The sequence below is a fragment of the Malania oleifera genome, chromosome 11 (assembly GCF_029873635.1).
Source record: "Malania oleifera isolate guangnan ecotype guangnan chromosome 11, ASM2987363v1, whole genome shotgun sequence".
Lineage (NCBI taxonomy): Eukaryota > Viridiplantae > Streptophyta > Magnoliopsida > Santalales > Ximeniaceae > Malania > Malania oleifera.
The window spans coordinates 70,206,397-70,218,981 of NC_080427.1; positions in this window are offsets into that span (position 1 = coordinate 70,206,397).

Genomic DNA, 12,585 nt, shown 5'->3' on the forward strand with positions numbered 1-12,585 from the left:
CTCACTAAGTGCCTTAGGAAAAACTTATTCCACCCATGAGACGATCTGTAAAATTCTAAGAGCACTTCCACCTACTTGGGAATCGAAAGCTACTGCAATAATGGAAAGTAGGAACCTTAAAATCACTTTTTTAGATGAACTAATAGGTTCTCTACTTACATACGAAATGTCAATGAATGATAGGAATGATAAAACCAAAGCTCAAGAATATATAGCATTAAAGCTTCAAAAGAAAACACTAGTAGTGAAGAAGAGTTGGATGAAGATGAACTAGACTTCATATCCAAGAAACTTACAAAAATTATTTGAAGGAAAAAAAAATTCAAAAGAAGAAACCAAAACTCTGAATCAGATGAAGAAGAAATTAACAAGAAGAAATCAAGAAATAAAATTCCTACATGTTATAATTGCAATAAAGGTGGACATAAAACTGGAATTTCCACTACTCAAGAAGGATTCCAAAACGAGAAAGGCAATAAAAGCCACTTGGGATAATCTAGATACAAGCAGCTCCGATGATGAATCAAGTAACCAAGAGGTTGCTTATATGGCATGGGACGACGATGAAGAACATTGTTCCTCATCCAAATCAAATAATGAATATGAGAGTTGTTCATCTAATGAATCTGATGATGATGAGGGTATGCCATCTTATGAAGAACTTAAAAATGATTTTTTCAAGGTTCATAAGATGTTAGTTAGTGTGACTAAACGATACACATCATTGAAAAACAAGAATGAAGGAGTTATGAAAGAGTAAGAAGCTAAAAATCTTGCTGAAAATGAAAAAGATTTGAAAATCAAGAAGTTAGAAAGCAAAAATGAAAAATTGATGAAAGAAATAGAAGATCTAAGACTCCAAACTTCTATGGAAATTGAAAAAGACATATACATTTATGAATTAAAACGTAAAATCAATAACTTCTTGAAATTAGGAATAGCTTCCCAAAAGGGGGGGGGGGGTGAATTGGCTTCTTAAAACTTTTTTCTTTAGCTGTTTTAAAGTCCTTAACTTCTTTTAATATTTAACCAATTCTTTGACTTGTTTATTTATTTTGTCAATCAAATAAGAACTTGATTTCCTTTGAACAATCAATCAACAACACAATTAAACATTCAATCTTCAACCACACTTTGAAAGTAACAATTTCCAAACCAACACAACCACAATTTATTTACCAAATATAAGTTCACTGCAGCACTATTAGATTGATGAAATCATTCAAGATTTAAGACTCTTGGAATATAAAACAAATCTTTATACCGTCCAATCACAATCAATATAATATATGTAACTTTCAGTTTTTGATGCTTTCAGCCCTATGGCGAATGTGAATTTTGAATGAAGCCCTGTATATATGAAATTTCTTCTTCAATATGATGTTCAATATAAAATCCAATCACTCTTTCCAAACTTCAGAATTCAAATAAACTCTTAAATTAATTTATCTTTGGGATGTTTAGCCAAGTAATGTACTCCTGTATGGTTTCCGCAAAAATTGGTTCAATCAACGTACTCCCTTTCGGTTTCCGCAACCCAAATCAAAATCAAACTTTAAGGTTTATTTGATTTCCAAATATACGTAGTTTATATGATTTTCAAATTTAAACCATCCACGCAATTTAAATATGTACTGAAAATAAAGAATAGGGAAAGAGAGAGTGAGACGAAGATTTTTACGAGGTTCGGCTTATACTCAGCCTACGCCCTCGCCTTTGGCAAACCACCAAAGGATTCACTAAACTTGTTCCATTGATGGGTGGAACAAAACCTTTACAAGCGATACCCCACGCTCAAACACTCCTTCACTAGGCTAGAGCCCACCTCTCCAAATGATGTCCCCTCGTTCGGTCACTCCTTAATTAGGCTCGAGCCCGCCTCTCTAAGCAATGCCCCCTTGCTTAGCCAACGATCCAAACAACCCTTGAAATTGTCAATTTACAAGATACATATCAAATAGATGAGTACACAATAATGCTCATACAAAGAGCTGATTAGTACACTTTAGAAACTAGTATACTTCAAATTTAAAATATCAAAAGAATGAGGTAAGAAGCTCAATATAAATATCACCGGTTTACTTTTCTTTGATGAGGATCAAGAACTTAAATTAGATACTTTCGAGAAGTTGTAAAAGCTTAGAGATTTCTCAAAAATTTCACAGCAATTCAGAACTTTAAAACAAATAACAAAAAGCTTTTAATGAAACAGATTTTGAAAGAATTTTCAATGCTTGGTGTTTTTGTTTCTCATAAACCATGTATATATAGGCTGCAAAAACACTTTCATTCATGCTCCCCAAGTTTACTTGGAGTGCCGCAAAAGTTTCCAAAAATATTAGGGTGCAAGTTAATTAAATTTGAAAAAGAGATGTTTTAAAAATCTTCCCATTGTCGTACTTTGGTTGCCTGAAGTGCAACCTCGATAGCTTGAAGTAGGTTCAGGAGCTTGAAGACACAGGGTCAGGCGCTTGAAGATATACTACCTGTTTGATTTTTTTCAGCAAAAATCTTCGATTGCCTGAGGATATAACCTCAGTCGCCTAGACTATACAAAATCACTTTCCTTCTTTCTTTTTCAAAGATATTTGGTTTCTTTGCTCTCTTACTTTTAAAAAAACATTTTCTGCAATTTTAAAATAAAGTCTCTAAGTCCATCTTTATCCCCTAATGAGCTTCATTTCATTCACAATGACATTTTTAACTTTGAAGTACTTACATGAAGATTTCCTAACAATATGAACATTTATTGTTCTTTGAAACTTCATGATCATTTTGAAGCTTTAGGTTCATTTCATCTTCAGATGTCTTTATGCTTCCTAGTTTGATCACTTCATGACACACCATACACCTTTAAGCTTGTTGGTGATCTTTCGAAGCTTTGTTGAGTTTGGCTTTTTCAAATTCCTAAAAACAACATTACTTGAACACATATTATCATTAACCTTTTCTTCATTTGTTATCATCAAAACAAGAGGTGAAAGCCTTGTTAGGCTGACAATCTCCCCCTTTTTGATGATGACAAATAAGGAGCAAAAAATTATAAAAACTTGTAGAACAATCTCCCTTACAATAAGCATAGATTCAAGTAATATTTCCCAACATTTGCATTTGCATAGTTTATTTATATAGTCAATTTTCATGTTGCATTTTCAATTCAGCTCAAATATTCAATTCAGCTCAAATATTTATATAGTCAATTCATATTTTTGCTCCCTCTAAACTATCTCTCCCCCTTTGACATCATACAAAAAAGGTACTCAATTTTAATACAAAGAGCAAAAACCATATAGATATGCATCTAGAGAACCAACATCAATAAGATGTGACCTATAGTAGTACAATGAATCACAAAAAGAGCTGTTTTTAAGTTTACGTCTTAAAGCTAAGAAATGTCAATCATCATGTCCTTCCAATTTTAAAATATAATGCATGATTTCAATTGATTAATAGAAAAATGATTATACACAAGTGATAAATCATAACACTCCCCCTGACAATTAGAATACTCAATAATTTCTTTTAAGTCATAAGTTGAGAAGGTTCAAAGTTTCAGATTTAACATTAACATTAGAACTTATAGTACATCAAACTTATAACAAAACATTTCATAGGTTCTGAGTTTTAGAGCTAGAAACAAATACTTGTAAAGACTCATAGACTTTGCTCACACATACTCCCCGTTTTTACATCAACAAACAGGCAAAATACATTCAGAATTTGAGCATGTGTAGCATATAAAGTAGCAAAAACATCATCAAAAGTCTATGTATTAGAGCTAGTGTCACTACCTTCAGCAATTCCTTTTCCTTTGGATTGCTGTGAGCCTTCTTCTTCTTCTTCTTCTTCTTCTTCTTCTTCTTCATCCTCTTCCTCATCATTACCATCTTCCTCTTCTTCTTCATCACCTCCTTCTTTCTCTTCTTCAGATTCTTCAGCTGATGAATCATCACTATGGGGTATGGAGCTAGTGTCCATGGGATCATCGTGTAAGGAACTACCCTGAATCTTCTCAATGCACATAAGATGCTGATCTAAGGAGGAATAGTTATCCTATAGAGTTTTAAGACCCTCGTGCATATCTCGGCTAAAGGAGGTGAATTCATTATAAAACGGTGTGAACCATGAGGGAGCTTCAGAGGCTGAACCTTCTGGCTGATCCTAAGGTGAAGGAGGAGGTGCAGCAGCTACTCTTCGTTGTCTACCTCCTTTTAAAAACAAGTCCTGATTTCATTTTTCATATCCCATCTATTTGAGAGTGGTTGAGGTAAAGAGTTCATATCTGGTCCTTTTAATGAAAATGTCCAATGAAGATGTGATATTCTGATTTGCAAAGATCATATTAAAAGCTCCCCCGTATGGAAGAGCGACTCATTTTGCATCCATCTTTGCCCAAATCCACATTATAATGAGACTAGCCAAATCAAGCTTCTTCCCTTTTAATAGACACCACAACACAAAACAATCGATATACGAAAGATGATCATATGATCCAGCTTGTGGCAAAATGTTATTTGTGATGATCTTTTGAAGGATTTGGGCTCTCAAATTTAGCTGCTTATAGAGTGGTGGATGTCCAAAGTAGATAGGTTCATTCTCCATAATTAGTGGCAAAAATTATTGTGGTGTAAACTTTTGTTGAAGTATCCAAGATTGGGCAAATGTAGGACATTCAAACTCTCCAGGATTAATTTGAAGAATGGGAGCCAATGATTGAGGAGTGAGAATTATTTTCCTACCCTTGACTTCAGTTGATAAGTTGTTCTCTCCTTGAACTAAATTAGCATAAAATATTTTGACAAGATTTAGAAAAGTCCTTTAGCTTGGTAAACAATGAAGTTCTTCCATCCTATGGTTTGAAACAACTGCAAAATATTTGGAAACTCTGTGTTGAAGAATTGAACATCAAGGACCTTACCAAATATAGGATCTATGGGTCATAAGAGGATACCATCCATCGATTGATATTAGGATCATCTCTACCAGAAGATAAGCCACGATTTGTCGTTTGCTTAGTTCGAGGCATTGTGAGGTTTTCTTGGAGCAGCAGATACCTTCTTTCAAACCCTAGAATACGTATGATTGAATTGAGAAGCTTGGAATCAAAAGTTTTAGCGCCGGAGATTGAAGGAGGTTTGGTGTTTAGAACTTCGGGTGAGTGATAGAACTTGGTTTGAGAGCCTAGAGTTTAGAAGAAATAGGGTTTCGCGCATTTAAAATATAAATACTCCGTGACTTCAGGCGCCCAAAGAATAAGTACAGGCACCTGAAGAATTTTTGCGGCTAAAATTCAACAGGCAGTAGCTGTTCGATCAGCTGAGGTATGGAGCTTAGGCACCGGAGGTACATGTAGGAGACTGAAGTTATCAGCTCAGTCAACCGAACTGCTTCAACTTTTGAATTTCCCTTATTTCCTTGTTTTGAACATTTCTAACTTATTTCCTTTATTGTATAATGGTTCAAGTTTCTCTTTTTATTGATGTATACCTATCTTTTAACAGCACTTATGTTATAAGCTTTTAAAGTTTTTTTTTTTTTCATTTAATCATCCAACCTTTATGGATCCTTCTACTCTCTATTTTATTTTTGGTACCCATATCTTCTTGGTTCCTTTTGATTTGTCAAGGGATGTTTCTTTTATTTTCCACACTTGTTTAGTCTTCACACCCTTTCTCTTAAATGGACATTCAAATTTGATATGCCCATTTTTCTTACATTTATAGCATATTGTATTCGTGTAGGCTTTACTAGATATGGTAGCATAGTTTTTGGATCCTTTTGAGAATTATCCCATGTACAGATTCTTTTTCCTTTTATTTTCAACTCCATTGAAACCAATGCCTTCTTTGTTCAATGACATTCTTTGTGAGCCAATCATCTCATCAAGATTTTCTTTTCCTTTTGTGAGCCAATCATCTTATCTTTATCTTTGATTTGACTCTTGAGATTGTTTATCTCCATCTCTTTCTTGTTGTCAACTTTCTTTAAAAGATTCCTTTGACTGTAGAGATAATTTTTTGATTCTATCCTCTAATTCAGAAATGTACATGTCTTTCTCATATACCGTAGAGGATAAGGATCGAAGGTCTTCTATCATTCTTGCTTTCTAATTCTTTGATTTTCAAGTCTTTTTCCTTTTCAACAAGATTTTTGGATTCTAATTATTTTGTCATAGATTCATTCTTACTTTCTATTTTCTTGATTCTAGAATCCTTTTCTCTTTCTGCAACTTTAAGGGTTTCTAACACTTTTATTATACCTTCATTCATATTTTTCAATGAAGTATTTTGTTTAGCTACTTTAACCAGCATCTTATGAACTTTAAATAAATCATTTTGAAGTTCTTCATATGATGGCATGCTCTCATCATCGGATTCATCACTACAAGAATTATTTGAAGATTTAGATGAGGAACTTTTCTCATTGTCCCAAGCCATAAAGCATGTATAAGCAACCTCTTGGTCACTTGATTCATTTTCTGAACTACTTGTACTCATCATGTCCCAAGTAGTGGCTTTCATGGCCTTTTTCTTTTTCTTCTTAGGCTCTTTCTTTAGTAGTAGTGGACATTTTTGTTTTATATGTCCAACTTTATTGCAATTGTAGCACGTAGGAGTTTTATTCTTTGATTTCTTGCTAACTTCTTCATTTGATTGATCTGATTCAGATTTTTGATTTCTTATTTTAAATTTGTTTCTTCTTCTTAGTATTCTTGCTAACTTTTTAGATATGAAGGCTTCTTCTTCTTCATCCATTTCTTCTTCACTACTTGAATTGTCTTTTAAGGCTTTGAAGGCTATTGAGTCTTGGGTTTTAGTTTTGCCACTCTTTTCATTTATTGCCATTTCATATGTGAGTAAAGAACCTATAAGCTCATCCAAGGAAGTGGTTTTCAAATTTCTTCCTTCCGTTATAGCAGTGGCCTTTGGATCCCATTTAGGTGGCAGCCCTCTGAGAATTTTCCTAATCATCTCATAAATAGTGTAGGTTTTTCCTAGAGCATTTAGGGAATTGATTATGTGAGTGAACCTAGTAAACATATTAGTTATGGATTCATCCAGGTTCATCTCAAAAGCTTCATATTCACTTGTAAGCATATCGATCCTATTATCCCTAACATCTATGGTGCCTTTGTAAGTGACTTCAAGCTTGTCCCATATTTCCTTAGCTGATTTACAAGCCATTACTCTATTAAATTCTTTGGCATCTAAAGCACAATATAGAGTTCATAGCACTAGAATTTACTTGCAGCATCTTATAGTCTAAGTCTTTCATATCAATTTTCTCCTTAGGGACTTGTTTTCCATCAACTATCTTAGTGGGAATTTGATCTCCATCTATAACAACTTCCCATACTTTCCAATTCATCGTTTCAAGGTAGATTTGCATTCTCTTTTTTCCAAAATGTGTAGTTCAAACCACAAAAGATACGAGGCCTAGTTGAAGATTGTCCCTCTCCAAAGGGAGCTACGCCTATGTGAGCCATTAGAATCTTTCTATAATTACTTGTTAAGATTTACTATAACCTCTCTCTAATACCAATTAAAATTAGGAATAGCTTCCTAAGAGGGGGGGGGGTGATTCTTTAGTTCTTTTAAAGTCCTTAACTTCTTTTAATATTTAACCAATTCTTTGACTTGTTTATTTATTTTGTCAATCAAACAAGAACTTGATTTCTTTTGAACAATCAATCAACAACACAATTAAATACAATTAAACATTCAATCTTCAACCACACTTTGAAAGTAAAAATAATTAAACAATTAATCACAATTTCCAAACCAACACAACCACAATTTATTTACCAAATATAAGTTCATTGCAGCACTATTAGATTGATGAAATCATTCAAGATTTAAGACTCTTGGAATATAAAACAAATCTTTATTCCATCCAATCACAATCAATATAATATATGTAACTTTCAGCTTTTGATGTTTTTAGCCTTGTGGTTAATGTGAGTTTTGAACAAAGCTCTATATATATGAAATTTCTTCTTCAATACGAAGTTCAATATAAAATCCAATTACTCTTTCCAAACTTCATAATTCAAATAAACTCTTAAGTTAATTTAACTTTGGGATGTTTAGCCAAGTAACGTACTCTCGTATGGTTTCTGCAAAGAATGGTTCAACCAACGTACTCCCTTTCAGTTTCTGCAACCCAAATCAAAATCAAACTTTAAGGTTTACTTGATTTCCAAATATACATAGTTTATATGATTTTCAAATTTAAACCATCCACGCAATTTAAATATGTACTGAAAATAAAGAAAAGGGAAAGAGAGAGTGAGACGAAGATTTTTATGAGGTTCGACTTATACCCAGCCTACGTCCTCACCAAAGGATTCACTAAACCTATTCCATTGATGGGTGGAACAAACCTTTACAAGCGATACCCCACGCTCAAACACTCCTTCACTAGGCTAAAGCCGACCTCTCCAAACGATGTCCCCTCGTTCGGTCACTTATTAATTAGGCTCGAGCCTACCTCTCTAAGCAATGTCCCCTTGCTTAGCCAACGATCCAAACAATCCTTGAAATCGTCAATCTACAAGATACAAATCAAATAGATGCATACAAAATAATGCTCACACAAAGAGCTGATTAGTACACTTTAGAAACTAATATACTTGAAATTTAAAATATCGAAAGAATGAAGTAAGAAGCTCAATATAAATATCACCGGTTTACTTCTCTTTGATGAGGATCAAGAACTTAAATCAGATACTTCAAAGAAGTTGTCAAAGCTCAGAGATTTCTCAAAAATTTCACAGCAATTCAAAGCTTTAAAACAAATAGCAAGAAGCTTTGAGTGAAAGAGATCTAGAAAGAATTTTCAATGCTTGGTGTTTTTGTTTCTCATAAAGCATGTATATATAGGCTTCAAAAACACTTTCATTCGTGCTCCCCAAGTTTACTTGGAGTGTCCCAAAAGTTTCCAAAAATATTAGGGCGCAAGTCAATTAAATCTAAAAAAGAGAAGTTTTAAAAATCTTCCAGTTACCGTACTTTGGTTGCCTAACGAGCAACCTCAGTAGCCTGAAGTAGGTTCAGGAGCTTGAAGACACAAGGTCAAGTGGTTGAAGATACACTGCCTTTTTGATTTTCTTAAGCAAAAATCTTCGGTTGCCTGAGGATATAATCTCAGTCGCTTGGACAGTACAAAATAATTTTCCTTCTTTCTTTTTCAAAGATATTTGGTTTCTTTGCTTTCTCACTTTTAAAAAACATTTTTTGGGGTTTTAAAATAAAGTCTCTAAGTCCATCTTTATCCCTTAATGAGCTTCGTTTCATTCACAACGAATTTTTTAACTTTGAAGTACTTACATGAAGATTTCCTAACAATATGAACATTTCTTGTTCTTTGAAACTTCATGATCATCTTGAAGCTTTAGGTTCATTTCATCTTCAGATGTCTTTGTGCTTCTCGGTTTGATCACTTCCTGACACACCATACACCTTTAAGCTTGTTGGTGATCTTTCGAAGCTTTGTTGAGGTTGGCTTTTTCATATTCCTGAAAACAACATTACTTGAACACATAATGTCATTGACCTTTTCTTCATTTGTTATCATCAAAACATGAGGTGAAAGCCTTGTTAGGCTAACACTTCTCTCAAGAAATAGTGAAATCACAAGTAAATGTTGATGGAAAGAAAGATATAGAGATAAATGATCTCAAAAGACAAATTGAAGATAAAGAAAAGGTCATTTACAATTTTACTAGAGGGAAAGAAAATTTTGATAAAATAATTGGATCACAAAGAATGTCCCTAAACAAAGAAGGCATAGGATTTAATGGAATTGAGAATAAAAGAAAAAAGAATCTCTACATGGGATAGTTAACAAAAGCCTCAAAAAATTATGCTAGCACCTCTTCTAATGCCTATACTCACACTATATGCTACCTACGTAAGAAGAAGAGACATATAAAGTTTGAATGTCCATTAAAGAGGAAAGAAGTGAAAATTAAACAAGTCTAGAAAGTAATAGAAACTCCTCCTGTTAAACCATCAATACCTAAGAATATATGGGTACCAAGACAAAAGTCAAGTTCAAAAAATCAAAGACTCCATAGATGTTAGGTATTCCTTTTAGAAACTAGGAAAGAAACTTAAACACATCTTCTACAAGGATATTGAACCGGTTGATATGAAAAATGAGTTTCAAAAATCCTAATGATCATATTAAAAATAATGAAAATTGTTGGCCTAAATCAATGAATGAATTGTACACAGCTTAAGTTAGAAAACATTAAGTTTTGCAAAGCAAATTTTGGAGTTCATTTGAAAAGAAAATCATAAGCAAATTAAGCTCTTTGCATAAGTATTTGTCAACTACATAATAGAGAAACAAACTAAAAGGGCAAGGCTTAAAAAAAAATCTACAGTCAACCAATTGACTCTAAGGTTAGCCGACTAACTGAAGTGTTTTTCTTTTGAAATGGAGACCAGTTAGCCAATTGACACTAAGGTCAGCCTATTGGCTGATAGAGTAACCCTAGACTTGTTTGTGAAACTTAAAAGTGTCAGTTAACTGACCTAGGTTTTGTCTCTTTATGTGATCTAAGTTTGTTTTGATATGTACTTTGATGTGTTGTATAATACAACACTTAGCTTGAATTGCTTTCCTTGCTACTTGAAAAATAGGTTCATAATATGTAATATGCAGCATGCTACATGCATATGTTTGAAAAATTGGCATCTTGAAATTGGTATTTTGAAAATCTAAGGTATTAAGTATGAAACATGTTTTTTTTTTTAAGATCTTGACCATGTATGCTTATGATCACATGAATAAATGAAAAATTAGCATCTATAAGAAGTGCATGATAAAACTTCAACATGAATATCTAAGATGTATATTGGTATCCATGAATGTATCACTTGATTTTTAAACAATACAACATAATTATGAGCATTGGTAATATTGTCATGATCTTGGTATTTGAATGATGCATTATGCACAAATATTTTTTTTAATTTTTTTTTCACAAATATGAATGTTAAGCACCATATGCATGATTGAAATTCCAAAATGTCACAACACATATGAAATAAGAATGCCCAATATGAAATATGATATTGAATTTTTGCATGATTGAGAAGTGTGTGATCATATGTTAATTTAAATGTTTACCCTTTTTGATTGATGTCAAAAGCAGGAGTAGTATTTGGAACAAAAATTTTGGCCTGATTGAGAGCATAATATTGAATGTTGAGCATGTTGAACATGATAGTATTTAAGCATGTTGAGTATGATAGTGAAAAATCATATTTGAGCATGTTGAGCATGATAAGAATGAAAAATTGAGCAATGAGCATGATTGGTCTTGAATCTACAAATTGTTAAAATAATGCTTATTGTAAGGGGGAATAGAATAATGCTAGTTCTAAGGGGGAGATTTTTTTTACGCTTATTCATACTTTTTGCTCCTCATTTGTTATCATCAAAAAGGATGAGATTGTTGGCCTAACTGGGCATTTCAATCTTGTTTTGATGATTACAAAATGAAGGCTGCTTTAACATGTTATATTGAGTGATTTGATTTAAGTAAAAGGGCACTCACGGTTGATAAGTTGAAGTTCAATGTCAATCTGGTGGAAGCTCCTCAGAATATCGAGGTCAATGAAGGACAAATGAAGAGGATAAAGGCCAAACAATTCCTAAAGTCAAAAGTGAACCTCGAGAGGCTGAAGGAGGCTGAAGAACTTAGTATTTAAGGAAACCATGATTAGAAGGATTGTTGTAAGTACTTCAAAGTCATATACTATCTAGATACATGTGAAGCTCTTATAAATTAAAACAAACTAAGAAACACTATTTTGAAAGACCTTAAAATATGTCTTTGATTAAAAGGTCTCAAAGAAAGAAAGTTTTCAAAGTAAAAAAAACGAAAATGCTGAGAGCCAAGTGACTGCCCTATATAGGTAAGCGACTGCCACAATTTAAAAGAAATAATTTAGGAGGCAGTAGGGTTCCAGGCGACTGCCTGAGCAAGACAAGCGACAGGGTGGTCAAGTCAGACGACTTCCAAGTCTTGGCAGGCGACTGCCAACCTTCTGGGTTTTCAAAATTGTTCTTTGGAAAAATTTTGAATTTCTAAATTAATTCAATAATTTAATGCTACCTAATTAAATAAGGAAATCGTTCCTTGGAAAAAATTTTAATTTCAAAATTAATTCAATAATTTAATTAAATGAGGAAATTGTTTATTGGAAAAATTTTGAATTTCAAAATGAATTCAATAATTTAATGCCACCTAATTAAATGAGAAAATTATTTTTTAAAAAAAATTTTGAATTTCAAAATTAATTCAATAATTTAATGCTACCTAATTAAATAAGGAAACTGTTCTTTGAAAAAGTCCACAAATACCTCTTTGGGCAATGAAAAATTAGAGCGGGGAATATACAAGTAAGATAAGACGAAAAAATCAAACAGTCAATATGCAGAAACTATCCCTGCGCTGAAATCCTCCTTAAGCTCCTTTGCTCACATCATTTTTGCTAGAGAAAACCTCTACATTTTTGGTGGATTGAAAAATCAAAAGCTTGGTTCCAAGTTGCATTCAAATTTTTTAAA